Source organism: Chrysochloris asiatica, unplaced genomic scaffold (assembly GCF_000296735.1).
Source record: "Chrysochloris asiatica unplaced genomic scaffold, ChrAsi1.0 scaffold00074, whole genome shotgun sequence".
Lineage (NCBI taxonomy): Eukaryota > Metazoa > Chordata > Mammalia > Afrosoricida > Chrysochloridae > Chrysochloris > Chrysochloris asiatica.
This window is the reverse complement of record NW_006408592.1, coordinates 3,649,921-3,664,514: the sequence shown is the minus strand read 5'-3', so window position 1 is coordinate 3,664,514 and position 14,594 is coordinate 3,649,921.

Below are 14,594 nucleotides of genomic sequence, written 5' to 3'. Positions count from 1 at the left end.
ACAGACACTAAATGACACTAAATAAAAGATATTTTATATTGAGACCCTATTCCATTCAGTTGCTCATTTATTCATTCAACAGTTATTTACTGAAAGTCTATGTGCCAGTTAGTGAACTGTGGATTTAACACTGAGACTGAGATTGTTGCCTCTACCAGAGTGCTCACAATGGGGAATCTGACATCAAGCAAGCAGTTGTTACAGAGTATGATAGGATAAGTACGGAGTTCTATAGATGCAGATAGGAGCTCTGGTAGCATAGTGCTTACGATTCGGGCTGCGAACCGCAAGGTCAGCAGTTCAAAACTACCAGCTGTTCCGCAGGAGAAAGAGGAGGCGTTCTGCTCCTGTAAAGATTTACAGCTTCAGAAACTGTGTACAGGATCGCTATGAGTCAGAACTGACTCCATGTCATACAGCCACCACCACCACCATAGACACTGATAGGGAGAAATCTAACCAAGACTAAAGGATATTCCTTAGATTAAATATTGGCCAACATTTGCAGAAAGCATCTTATTATAACAAATTCTTTCTTGCCCAGAGCCTTCAGAGACATGCCATTTCCTGTGCCAAGAATATTCTTACTGTCCTGACTTGTATTTACTCCACTATGCGGGTAACAGGACAGGTACTGTATCTATCTGCTCATTGCCACATCTCCACATTAGCAAGGTGCCTGCTAGAATGTAGGTGCTCAGTTGTTCTAGTCATTAAATGCCGTTGAGTTGGTTCTGACTCATAGCAACCCTGTAAAGAGTTTCCAAGGAACCACTGGTGAGTTTGAACTGCTGAACTTGTGTTTCAAACTAACCTTACTGTCCGTCCTGTGCTTAATCCTAAACCAGGACTCCACTGTTGTTGTTGTTGTGTGCTGTAGAGTCAGAACCGACTCATAGTGACCCTGTACAGGGTTTCCAAGGCTGTAAATCTTTACGGGAGCAGAACGCCTCATCTTTCTCCCGCAGAACTGCTGGTAGTTTCAAACTGCCAACCTTGAGGTTAGCAGCCTGATTCATAACTATTACATCCTAAACCAGGATTTCATAGATATTTAAAAACTACACTGTGTTTATTTTACTTGCATGACTAGTAGTCCTGCAAGGGGCAGTAACAGAGTTTCCCTCATTCCCATCAAGGTTTTTGTCTTCCTATCCCTCTACAGAAACCCAGCTTCCACGTGTTATTCAGAGTAAGGTGTAACAAAAGCCTTCATTGCTGTCCACATTATACCTTGGGAATTCAATCAGGAGCTCTAGTAGCGTAGTGGTTACAAATCGGGCTGCAAACTGCAAAGTCGACAGTTCGAAACTACCAGCTGTTCCGCTGGAGAAAGATGAGGCTTTCTGCTCCCGTAAAGATTTACAGCCTCGGAAACCCTGTACAAGGTCGCTATGAGTCAGGACCGACTCCATGGCACTTAACAACAACAACAACCTCCACTCTTGCTGTTTTTTCTCCTGTCATCCTCATTTGGATACATATTTTAATGACCGGCCACATTCTCTGCCAGCCCCTCTGGATTGACAGTCTGATTTGAACTCACCACCTACTTTGAGATACTATTTCTTGCCTTCCCCATCTGGGGGCACACAAACTGGAAATACCCCTAGAGGTCATTTCTGATGCACCCTTACCTCTCAGTTGGCCTTCCTCAACAGAAGAAAGGAGCTAGGTAAGCATTCCACTCTGTGCCAGGGATAGAGGAGTCATTCAATCATTGTGTGACTGGACTGAGATTTTTCAATATGATCATTTTGATATCACCATTGTAACAGTGGAAATTAATGTATAGTATTACTTGATTTATTACTCTCAAAATTTTTTTTTACAGAATTTATGTAACTGAGGTTGTGGAAAACTATATTAACAACAAGCCCAAGGAATATTTTTACTTTAGTCTATAATATTCTACTATGGATACTGACTTGTTATGTTTTTGTTTTTGTTAAATGCCATTGAATCAGCTTTGACTCACAGCAACCCTGTATAGGGTTTCCAAAGAGCATCTGGTGGGTTTGAACCACCAACCTTGTGGTTAGCAGTTCAGTGCTTATCCTACAGAGCCATACCAAGACTCCGGATACTGACTTAGATGTATTAATTTAAAATGTGCCTGGATTTTCAATATTGAAAAGTCTGCCTAGAGAGCTCAGTGTATGCCCTTTTCAGTCAACACTACAAACCTGCAATTTCATTTTATCTCACCATTTTATTGGCTCCCACAGGAAACATTGAAAGAGAATAAAAGAAAAGGGAATTAAACTTGCATGAGGAATGCTTTCCAAAACATGTTCTAATACTTAGCTCTCTGTGGACAGTAATAGGAGCAGAGAGCTAAATGTCCCAGTGCTATATCCTATCTGACTCTAACTTCCTCCTGTAATGGTTTTCCCTTCACAGTTTACCTCCAGCTGTACTTGTCAAATGCCTACCTGCCCTTTCATTTCAAATGCTTCTACTTACACAAAGACTTCAATGACTCTCCCTTCCGTACAGTTACACAGTAGTTTTTATCAATATTTTAGCGTAGTGGTTACAAGTAGGGCTGCTAACCTCAAGGTCAGCAGTTCAAAACTACTAGCTGTTCTATAGTAGAAAGGTGAGGCTTTCTACTCCTGTAAAGATTTACACCCTCGGAAATCCTATACCTGGTCACTATGAGTCAGTACCCACTCCATGGCACATAACCACTACCACATCACCCTGGAGGGAGAACAGGCTCATTTGGAGTCCTGTAAAGGAGCTCTGGTAGCGTAGTGGTTATGAATCGGGCTGCGAACCTTAAGGCCAGCAGTTCGAAACTACCAGCCGCTCTGCGGGAGAAAGATGAGGCGTTCTGCTCCCGTAAAGATTTACAGCCTCGGAAACCCTGTACAGGGTTGCTATGGGTTGGAACCGACTCGACGGCATTTAACAACAACATTGTGCTATGGGTTAGTGTGCTGACTGCAAAGTCAGTCTGAACTGTAAGGTCGGCAGTTGAAGCTCACCAGTTGCTCCTTGGAAACTCTATACAGGGGCGCTATAGGTCAGAACCAACTTGATAGCACTTAATAACAATAATAATGTACACTTATAGAGTATGCATTTTGTGGGAGGCACTGCTCTAAGCACTTTGTATAGTAACTTATTTAATTCTCACAATGATCCTATAAAGTAGATACGATAAGCACTGGACTCCTAATCATAAGATCTGCAGCTCAAAACCACCAGCTGCTCTCGGAAACACAATACAGGGTCACTGTGAGTTGGAACTGACTTGACGGCTCATAACAACAAATTAGTATCCTCAGTATTCTAACTCTAAAATCTATTCTCTTAACTGTTGTATTACAGTTTACTCTCTGACAAAGACTATGTGGAGGAGCAGGACAGGTCAAACATGGCTGTTGGCTTCAAGGAGCTTACTGTATAGTGTGGAGATAAACATGCAAAGTAATCATTCAGTATTAAGTGTTAGGAAAGTAGCATGTAAGTCATAGTTTGGAACTGTACAGTAAGCACTGGACTACTAATCACAAGTTGGGGAATTCAAACCCACCAGCCACTCTCGAAACCCTGTTCAGGGTCACTGTGAGTCAGAACCAACTAACTCGATGGCATACAACAACATGGCAGCTCAGAGCAGGGGCCCAGATAGCCACAGCAGAGGGGAGATTTTTATTTCACTGTACAATATTCTACTATGGATACAGAGCAGGGAGGTCTTAAAAAAATCATTGCCCTTGCTGTTAGGTGTCATCATGTTGGTTTTTACTCATAAAGAACCCAGGTGACATAGTAGAACTATCCTACAGAATTCTATAGATCGTATTCTGTATGGAAGCAAGTCACCAGGTCTTTCTCCCATGAAGCTACTTGTGGGTTCAAATCACCAACCCTTGGGCTAGCAGCCAAGCAATTAATAGTTGTACCAGCAGGGCTCCTTAAAGAATAAGTGGAGAGATGCTAATTGGGTAAAGAAAGTCCATATAGATAGAAAAGAAGACAAGTACATGGAAACATGAAGCAGAATTGTATAAACACTCAGTAATTCATTCAGTAAATTAGTTTTTAAAGCATTGGCTTGCTCGGTACTTGGTTTGGGGTACTTGGGAGTGCTAGGTAGAGAAGGAGAAGGAGCTGCTATATAAAACTAAGGTGGAAATATAGGTAGGGTCACATCAAGGAGAATCTCACATGCAATGTTAAATAGTTCAGATATGATCTAATAGGTTTTGTTGTTCAATATCATCAAGTCAGTTCCGACTCATAGCGACCATATGGTTTCCAAGGAGCAGCTGGAAGTTTGAACCTTTGACCTTGTGGTTCAAATCGACCTTGTGGTACAGTGCTTTATCCAACAGTGTCCCAACAACAAAAGAACTTCAAGAGAAAACAGCTAGATATATTTGCATAGTAGTGCTACAGGATAATGCACTGAACTGAAAACTTAGTTTAAACTGTAAGTTCGGAGGTTCAAACCCACTAGCTACTCCTCAGAAACTCCATGGTCACTATGAGTAGGAACCAACGCGATGGCAGTTAATAACAACAACATTCTATGATTAAAATTGATAATGGAGTCCTGGTGTGACACTGTAGTATAAACACTGGGCTGCAATGTCAGTTTGAACTGCAAGGTCTATGGTTCAAACTCACCAGCCGCTCCTCAAAAACCTTATAAAGGGTTTCTGTCAGTGGGAACTGACTTGACGGCACTCAACAACAACAACCATTGGTAATAAATATTGTTGTGAAGTGCCGTCCAGTAGGTTCCGACCCATAGTGACCCTGTTAAGGGTTTCTGAGGAGCAACTGGTGAGCTTGAACCTCCGACCTTGCAGTTCAAATGGCTTTGCAGTCTGGTGCATTAACCCACAGCGCCACACTAGGACTCCAATAAATATTGGTAAGTGTAAAAATGGTATTGGGTAGCACTTGACCTTCTCTAACTTCACAAAAGTGAAAGAGAATCAAATTCAACATCAGTCTCCACTCTCCAACCTTCTTTACCAACGCTGACACCAACATCCCTGCCAAGGCACTCTCTGTTTCTCTGCTAGGTTCACTAACTCTGTGAAATGGTCACATAGATCTCACAGACCATACTCATAGTTATGGGGGTTAGATAGGAAGTTAACAGGTTACAGAACAGAATCAGAAATAATCAGGAAACAGTTCTATGGATCCGAGCACCTCTTTTCAGTCATGGCCACAGGAGTACCTCTCTCTGGTCTCAGCCTCATGGTTACACAGTCCACCAGCCTGTGCCATGCTCAGGCAATATTACAAAGTTCTTTTAGTGTTGTTGATAAACACTCATAGGGTACTGTATTTCACCATAAACCTTAGCCCAAAGGCATTCAGTTCTACCTCCATGGGTAGCAAGTCTCAATTAAGTGGCTTTAATTGCTCCATTGCTCAGGAAGCCCACTCTTCTGTCTCATGCTCTCTGTGCTGCTGCTGGTCTGCTGTGGCTACTTCTCTGCCATTTCTCTGGTGTCCCAGCTCTCTGTTTCCTGGAATGAGGGGGTTCAGTGTACCAGGATCTCAGGATCCAAAGGATGCAGAAGCTCCATTCCTGGCTCGTCTTTCTTGATGGTAGTGAAACCCCCACCTCTGCTTCTGAGATAACTCACTTTACAACTAGCAGAATGGCAAAACTAACCAATCTCCTCATTAGCGTCCCATGCACTTTATTTGCACAGTCCCACCCAGTCATTTAAGGAGCTCTGGTAGTTACGAATTAGGCTGCAAACTGCAAGGTCAGCAGTTCGAAACTATCAGCTGCTCCATGGGAGAAAGATGAGGCTTTCTGCTCCCATAAAGATTTATAGCCTCGGAAACCCTGTTCAGGGTCACTATGGGTTGGAACCAACTTGATGGCACTTAACAACAACAACAATCCAGTCATTTGGTTGGAGTTACCAAGACTGTAGTTAGAAGAGCCATATGGTATAATTGACTGTCTCACACTAAGGATTGTGTATGGTTTGTTACAGCAGGAGGTCCAGGGTGGGGGAGGGTGGGAGTGGGCACCATGAGCCCTGGGTGATACCAATCCTTGTAACAACACCATAATGAAGTGCAATGCTCTTCTCTTTAGAGGTCTGAACATAACTCAACTTACTGTTATTGACCCATCCATCCTGGTGTGACACTGTGGGTTAATGCACTGGGCTACAAAGTTGGCTTGAACCACAAGACAGGAAGTTCAAGCTCACCAACTGCTCCTAGGAAACCCTACACAGGGTCGCTATGGGTTGGAACTGACTCAAAGGCACTGTAACAACAACATCAACAGATTAAGAACAATTGGAAGATGAATAGAGGTATTTATAGGAGACCACTGATTCCATAAAACAGCAGTGTCATTTGACCTTTATAGGTGAAAACTGAATTTGTATTGTGGAGGAAATGATGAAATTTTTCTCTTCCTGGTTTTTATCAGAAATGCTTTGTTGTCCAGACTAGATGAGGGTCCCTGCTATCCACAGCCATAGTACTGTATTCCTTTCTTCCTCGCACAGTAGTAATTTCATATTTATTTTAAATTTTCATAAGGACAGTGGCTATTTTTCATTGCTCAGTGGCTTTTCTTGCTCACATCATATCCCAAGAGCTCAACTAAAGGTAATGTCCAAAAAAGTTAACAAAAGGTTGTGTACAGGCATTAATCAATTAGCATGGATGCTGACTGATGCACTGTTGTGTACCAAGTGAATATCATCCCCTGTACCAGGACCCCTAGTGGGGTGCTACAGGATAAGCACTGGACCGAATGGTCTGCTTGAACTGCAAGGTTGGTGATTCAAACTCAGCAGCCATTCCTCAGAAAACCTATTATATAGGGTCACTATGAGCCAGCACTTAGCAAAAAGCACCTGCCATAGAGTGAAGAACATAACAGGTCATCACAAGCAAACTCACTGAATCACATCGATTTTCTACCCAGCTTCAAATCATTCAGTACTTTAATACCTTCATTCTATTCAACCAATCATTTTATTGAATTCCTATAAAAGAGGCACTCTGATAATTGTTTAGAGTGGTTAATGGGGAAGATAAAAGGGAAGGAAACAAAACAGACCAGATATAATTCATCTCCTTAAGGTACTTACAATCTGGTATTAGAGAGAAAACATGAATGTAAATAATAATTGAACTAGGTAGAAATACAAAGTAGTGGTGATCCTAAGAGTTGTATACATAGAATGACATAAGACAACAGAAAAATGCAAAGTTTATTTGGGGGGACAGCTGAGGTTCAAAACTAGATCCATAAAAAAACAAAAAACTAGATCCATCATGTTCCAAAGCCATGTGTTTCCTACTGCTCATAGCATGGAAATTGAAGTTCCATAGAACTGCGCTTGAATCTCAGTTCCACCAGATTCTGGCTGGGTAGGTAACCTTGGGAAATTCATAAATGCATTTTTAGCCTCAGTTTCTTCATGTTTAAAATAGGGATTATAGGCCCTACTTCCCAGAGATTTTGTGAGATTTAAATATAATATTATACCATATCTAGCACAATGTCTGGTACATAGTAGATACTTACTAGAAATGAATCCTTTTTTCATATACAAATTCAAAGTATCTTATATTGGAATGCTGGGAGTATGGTAATTGGAAAAGTGTATTAATAGCTTTTAAAGCATCATACTATGTAAGGCACAAACTCTGGAGTCAAGCAGGCCTAGAAACAAACAGGTATTTCATGCCTTACTAACTCAATGGTTTATGTTACTTAACATATTTGAGCACTTAATTTTATTATTTATATATTGATACAAAGCCTCAGAAACCCTATGCAGGATCAATATGAATCATAATTGACTCTAGGGCACTTAACACACCTACATATATTAGAGCTACACATACCCTATAAGATTGTTGTAGGGATTTAAACAAAGGTGCTTTCACTTAAAATGTTCAAAATGTGCTTCGAACACAGGATTCCCAAAGGAACCTAGGGAGAGATGATCAAGTCCTTACACTCTGTTTTAAAGCTGATATGTAGATGGATGAGATTCTTAATTAACCCAGAACCTGACTCTTTACCCTACACTTCTTTATTATTTTCATTACAAACTATATGAGAGGATAAGGAGCCCTGGTAACATAGAGGATTACAGAGCTGTGCTAACCACAAAATCAGCAGTTTGAATCTATCAGTTGCTCTTGAAGTTACAGCCTCGGAAACCCTATACAGGGTCACTATGAGTTGGACCTGACTCAGTGGTACTCAACCTCCACACCCACAGGATAGAATGATTGATTCTATTAGGAAACTTGCGATGGAGAAACCACTCCCCAATGGTTATCTATACAGAGAGGTTGGATATGAAATGGGATGTTTGGAAAAGAAGCAAATATTACTGTATCCTAGTCCTCAAAGTTGGGTGGTTTATTTTCTTACAGGTAGGAGCCCGGAACTGGCAGAAAGCACTCGCCTAAGTGACCCAAGATAGGTATTTATAACCCTGAGTTCCTTTATCACTTTGTTGTTGTTGTTAAGTACCGTGGAGTTGGTTCCGACTCATAGTGACCCTGCACAGGATTTCTGAGGCTGCAAATCTTTACGGGAGCAGAAAGCCTCATCTTTCTCCCTCAGAAAAGCTGGTAGTTTTGAACTGCCAACCTTGAGGTTAGCAGCCCCATTCGTAACCACTATACTACCAGAGCTCCTTAGCCTTTCCCTAAAATCCTGCCTCTCTTATGACAGGGAGTCAACTACATGTATTTACAGGAACAACCTAGGCAGGGCAACCTGTGCCTACATCAGGAAAAGGGAGCCTGGGAAAGAGGAAAAACTTCTTTTAAGTCTCTAGTCCTACCACTTTTCAGCAATGTTATCCGGGGGAAAATATCCTGTCTTTTCAGTCTTCCTTTCCTTCATGGGCAAAATAAAAACACACATGCTTCTAAGAATAACAACTTTCAATGAATGAATATTTGTAAATCTAATCATTGTGAAATCAGTTCTGATTCATAGCAAACCTGTATAGGGTTTTTAAGGCTGTTAGTCTTTGTGGGAGAAGAAAGTCTCATCTATCTATCTCAGAGCGACTGGTAGTGTAGTGGTTACGAATGGGGCTGCTAACCTCAAGGTTGGCAGTTCAAAACTACCAGCTTTTCTGACACACCAACTGTGTGGTTCACAGTCTAGTGCTTATCCCACAGAGTCACCATAGTTTTAAAATACAGACATTGTTAAGTACCGTGGAGTTGGTTAAGATTCACAGCTACCCTGTATGGGGTTTCCCATGTTGCAAATCTCCTGTGGAGAAGCTGGTGGGTTCCATCAGCAATCTTGTGGTTAGTAGTCCAATGTTTATCCCACAGAGCCATTCCCATACATACAGTAGTTTCCCGCTTATACACAGCTTCACTTTCTGCCACTTTGGGTTACCTGTAATCAACTGAAAATGGAAAATTCTAGTAATAAACAATTCACAAGTTTTTAATGTTGCACCATTCTGAGTGGCGCTGACCCACTTGGAACATGAATCATCCGTTTGTCTAGTGTATCTGCACTGCATGTGTCACTCGCCCGTTAGTTACTTAGTAGCCATCTTGATGATCCGCCACAGAATTGCAGTGCGCAGAGTCAAGAATCCCTTATTTCACTTGATAATGTTCCTAAAGTGCAAGAGCAGTGACACTGGCAATTCAGATATGCCAAAGGAAAGCCGTCAAGTGATTCTTTTATGTGAAAACTACTCTACCTAATAAGAAAAGAAAAAAATTATATGCTAAGGTTGCTAAGATCCTATTCACAATACTTTTATTAGAGTATATTGTTATAACTGTCTTATTTTATTATGAGGTATTATTATTCGATCACTGCTGAATTTCATAAATTTTATCATAGGTAAGTAAGTATGTATAGGATAAAGATAGTATATATGAGTTTGGAATCGTCTGCAGCTTCACGCATCCACTGGGAGTCTTGCCCTGGGAGATAAGGGGGGGACTACTGTATGAATAAGGAGCTCTGGTAGTGTAGTGGTTACGTATCGGGCTGTGAACCTTAAGGTCAGCAGTTCAAAACTGCCAGCTGTTACGCGGAAGAAAGATGAGACTTTCTGCTACTGTAAAGATTTACAACCTCGGAAACCCTGTACAGGGTTGCTGTGAGTTGGGACTGACCTCACGGCACATAACCACCACTGTATGAATGGAGTTCTGCTGTGGTGCTGTGGGTTAATGCGTCAGACTGCAAAGCCATTTGAACAGCAAGGTCGGCGGTTCAAGCTCACCAGCTGCTCCTCAGAAACCCTATATAGGGTCGCTATGGTTCAGAGTCACCTTGAGGCACTTAACAACAACAACAACGACTGTATGAATAGGAGTCCTGATGTGAGGCTGTAGGTTAATGCACTGGACTGCAAAGTTGGTTTGAACTTCAAGGTCAGCGGTTGAAGCTCACCCTCTGCTCCTCGGAAACCCTATACAGGGTCGCTGTGGGTTGGAACCGGCTCGAAGGCACTTAACAACAACTATATGAGTAATGACCTCTGGTAGCATAGTGAATTATGCATGTGGCTGCGAACTGCAAGATGGGCAGTTCAAATTCAACAGCCACTTCATAGAAGAGACATGCCTTTCTGCTCCACCAAAATTTGCAGTCTTGGAAACCCTATCCAGGGTCACTATGAGTCAGAACCGACTCAATGGCATACCATCATCACCACCCACCACCACTGTATGAATAAAGTTATGCACCAAGAAAACACACACACACACACACACCATCCTTCACTCCATCCTAAGACGTTAGTATTGCTCGTTTCCAGGTATTGCTGCTTAGGTCTGAAATTATTCCACAGATGATGACTTGTTTGCACTTTTTGAGCTTATTTCCAAGGCATTTTTATACTGTTAGACACATCATGAAACATACTGTCCATTAAAGGTGAAAGAAGTAGGAAAATTATTATCTATTTTTAAATGTGTGTGATTGGTTACTTGTATACCATCACTTCAGAATGAAAAGAAATGAAAATTTGAAAGATCCTTATAGCCTATTTGATAGTAGGGGATCTTGGAAATAGTAAGAACTTCTTGTCCTGTCACTTAGGGATATACAGTAAGTCATTGCAGAGACACTTACTAAACTGAAAAATTCAATTAAAATGTTATTCACTACTGTACATCTGGAGTCCTGTTGTGGTGCTATAGGATAAGCACTTGACTGCTAATCACAGGGTTGGCAGCTCAAACCCATCAGCTGTTCTTTGGAAACCCTATACAGAGTCACTATGAGAGGATGGACTAATGACAAAGTGAAGAAATAAAAAGAGTCCAGAGACAACAATTAGACATTAGTGCTGTGGATCCGCACTGGACTGCAAGGTAGGTTTGAACTGCAAGGTCAGCAGTTCAGAAACACCAATAGCTCATCAGAAACCCTATAAAGCAGGGATGGGGAACAGTCAGCCTTATACAGACTATAAAACCATTTGGTCTGGCTGTACCTGCCAAAGCAAACACAGTTCCAGTCATCACATTAGGGGTGAGTTAAACATTCGGCCAAATATAGCAGGCTAATTTTGAAGTTAGTAATTTTGTATGGTCCGCGAATGTTGATAGAAAAAAGGTTCCTCAGTCCTGCTATAAAGGGTCTGTATAAAGTTGGAGTTGACTCAATGACCCTTGACAATAGTAAAAACATAAACCTTAAAGTAGATTGTAAACAAATAGAACTTTAAAAAAATGATTTTCACAGAATTACTAAAAATGAGATTATCCAGTTTAAAAGTTCTGCAGGCTGTGTATGAAGAGCTCTTTCTTTTCTGTAAATTTCATGGTATTGTAGAATCTGATAACCCTTCCTATTTTTGTCAATGATTAAATCTGCCTAGTATTTTCAAGTCTTTGATCCTTTTAAATACTTATTGAAGTACATCTTTTTAGGTGTACAGTTCTAAGACTTGTGATAAACAAATAAAGCCATGTAACTTCTATTACAGAGTCCTGGTGAGGCACTGTGGGTTAATGTGTCAGACTGCATAGCCATTTGATGCTCACCAGCTGCTCCTCAGAAACCCTGTACAGGGTAGCTGTGGGTCGGAACTGACTCGACAACACTTAACAACAACAACCTCTATTACAGTTAATCATAGATAGAAAATATTTTCCTCATCCCAAATATTCTCTCTAATCTCTTAATAATCTATCCCCTCTCCAAACTCTAGCCCCAGAAAACCACTGCTCTAATTTTTGCCCCTAAAATTTGTCTTTTCTGTAATGTCTTAATAATGAAATCCTAGGATATTTAGCCTTTTGTATCTGGCTTCTTTCGCTTAGCATAATATACTGGAGACTCATCTGTGTTATATCAGTAACTCAGTCCTTTATCCTGCAGAAAAGTTTTATTCATTAGTAAGGCGACAGATTGGTGTCACTGTTTTGAGGCATTTTAATGGTATCCCAGGAGTATAGTGACTCTAGAGGATAAGCACTGGACTATGAACCACGGGTTGGTGGTTTAAGCCCACCAGCCACTCGGTGGAAGAAAAATGAGGCTTTCTGCTCCTGCAAAGATTTATAGCCTCGTTAACTCTATAAAGGGTCGCTGTGAGTTGGAATAAGAAGTTCTGGTAGCGTGGTAGTTACGAATCGGGCTGCGAACCTCAAGGTCAGCAGTTTGAAACTACCAGCTGTTCCACAGGAGAAAGATAAGGCTTTCTGCTCCCGTAAAGACTTATAGCATCGGAAACTCTGTACAGGGTCGCTATGGGTCGGAACCAACTCCACGGCACAAAACGACAACAAAATGAGTAGAAATCAACTCAAGGGCAATTAACAACAATGACAACTCACTGTAGTTTTAATTTTCTTTTACTTTTTGATTTAAAAAAAAAAGAAATTCAAATCTTTGAGCTATTTCTCTAAAATTTAATGTCTGAAGTTAGAATCGAAATTTAGTATTTACAAATATTGTTAATGGATTGAATAGCTCCTTTCTTCCAGCTGTATATGCATCATAGCTCCCAACTCAGTGATTAAGTTTGGCTTCCTTGATGTCATTATAGTTTTCCCCCACTAGATGGCAACTACTCAATTGTTTGAAATTGCCAAGTAGCTGCAAGAAGGAAATAGTTATTGTATAATAAACGGACTTCTGGTGTGGCACTGTAGGATCAGTACTGGACTGTGAGCCATAAGGTCGGCAGCTTTAACCCATCAGCTGCTCCTCAGAAACCCTATATATGGTCGCTATGAGTCTGAATCTACTCGACGGCACTTAACAATAACCACAACATAATACAGATAAAGAGTCAGTCTGTGAATTGTGAAACACTTTATTCCATGACTGTAAAAAAAAAAAAAAAAAAAAAGACAGCACTTCATCGACTTCCAGGTTAGAGTTCATCATAGCCTAGTATATTACTGTTGCCACTGAGGAGATTACAACTCAGCAACACTAGGACAGAATTACCTTCACAGGGTGTCCAAGGTTGCAGTCTTTATAGAAGCAAAGTCCCACATCTTTGTTCCTCACAGAGTCGCTGGTGGATTCAAACTGCCAAACTTTCAGTTACCAGTCAAGCACTTAACCACTGTACCACCAGGGCTCCTTGCCTGTATGTATGTAGGTATGCTTCCCTAAGTTTAGAAGTACCAAATGTAGATGCAACAGAGCATATGAAAAAACAAAACAAAACAAGGTGTCTTTGAAACACAAATCACTGGGAAATGGTAAATAAATACCTTGTATTATTCAGAAATTTCATCTCATGTCTTCCAACATTATCTACATTTCAGTAATATCCTTGAAATACAAATACTCATAGGTTTTAAGATTCTAATCTGATATATTTTCTGGTATGTTGTTGTTAGCTGCTGTTTAGTTGGTTCTGACTCATAGCGACACTTATGCACAACAGAATGAAACACTGCCCAGTCCTGTGCCGTCCTCACGATTGCTGGTACACTTGAACCCATCGCTGTTGCCATTGTATCAATGGGAGTCACCCTTCTACGGGGACTGGTCCCTCCTGATAATGTGTCTGAAGTATGAGAGACAAAATCTCACCGTCCTGGCTTCTAAGGAGCATTCCAGCTGTATTTATAAACCAGACTTATTTGTTCTTCTAGTGGTTCATGGTACTTTCAATATTCTTCTCCAACACCATAGCTCAAATGCATCGATTCTTCTACAGCCTTCCTTATTCATAGTCGCTATGAGTCAGTACTGACTTGATGGCACCTAACAACAACAACAACAACAACAACAACAACAACAACAAGTCAATTCTGACTTGTAATACCTCTTTAGCTTTTATCATTACTGTCTTTTGTTTTCTTTGTAAATCTGATCTTTTTGTGTCTTTGGGAGTTAGAAACATTACAAATAAATTTAAAAATATATTTTAATACATATATGCATACATAAAAACACAAATTGTAAAAAAGGACAGTCTTAAATAAAATTGATTGCAACTAGAATATGTCATTAAGTCAGGGACTATATATAATTGACTACCTTAAACTTTGGTTTATATGGAACCAACAGGAAAAATTTTTACTTTTTACACTTATCTATCAGTCTTCAGATCTTTTTAAAGTGTTGAAGAGCAAAGATGTCAGCTTGAGGA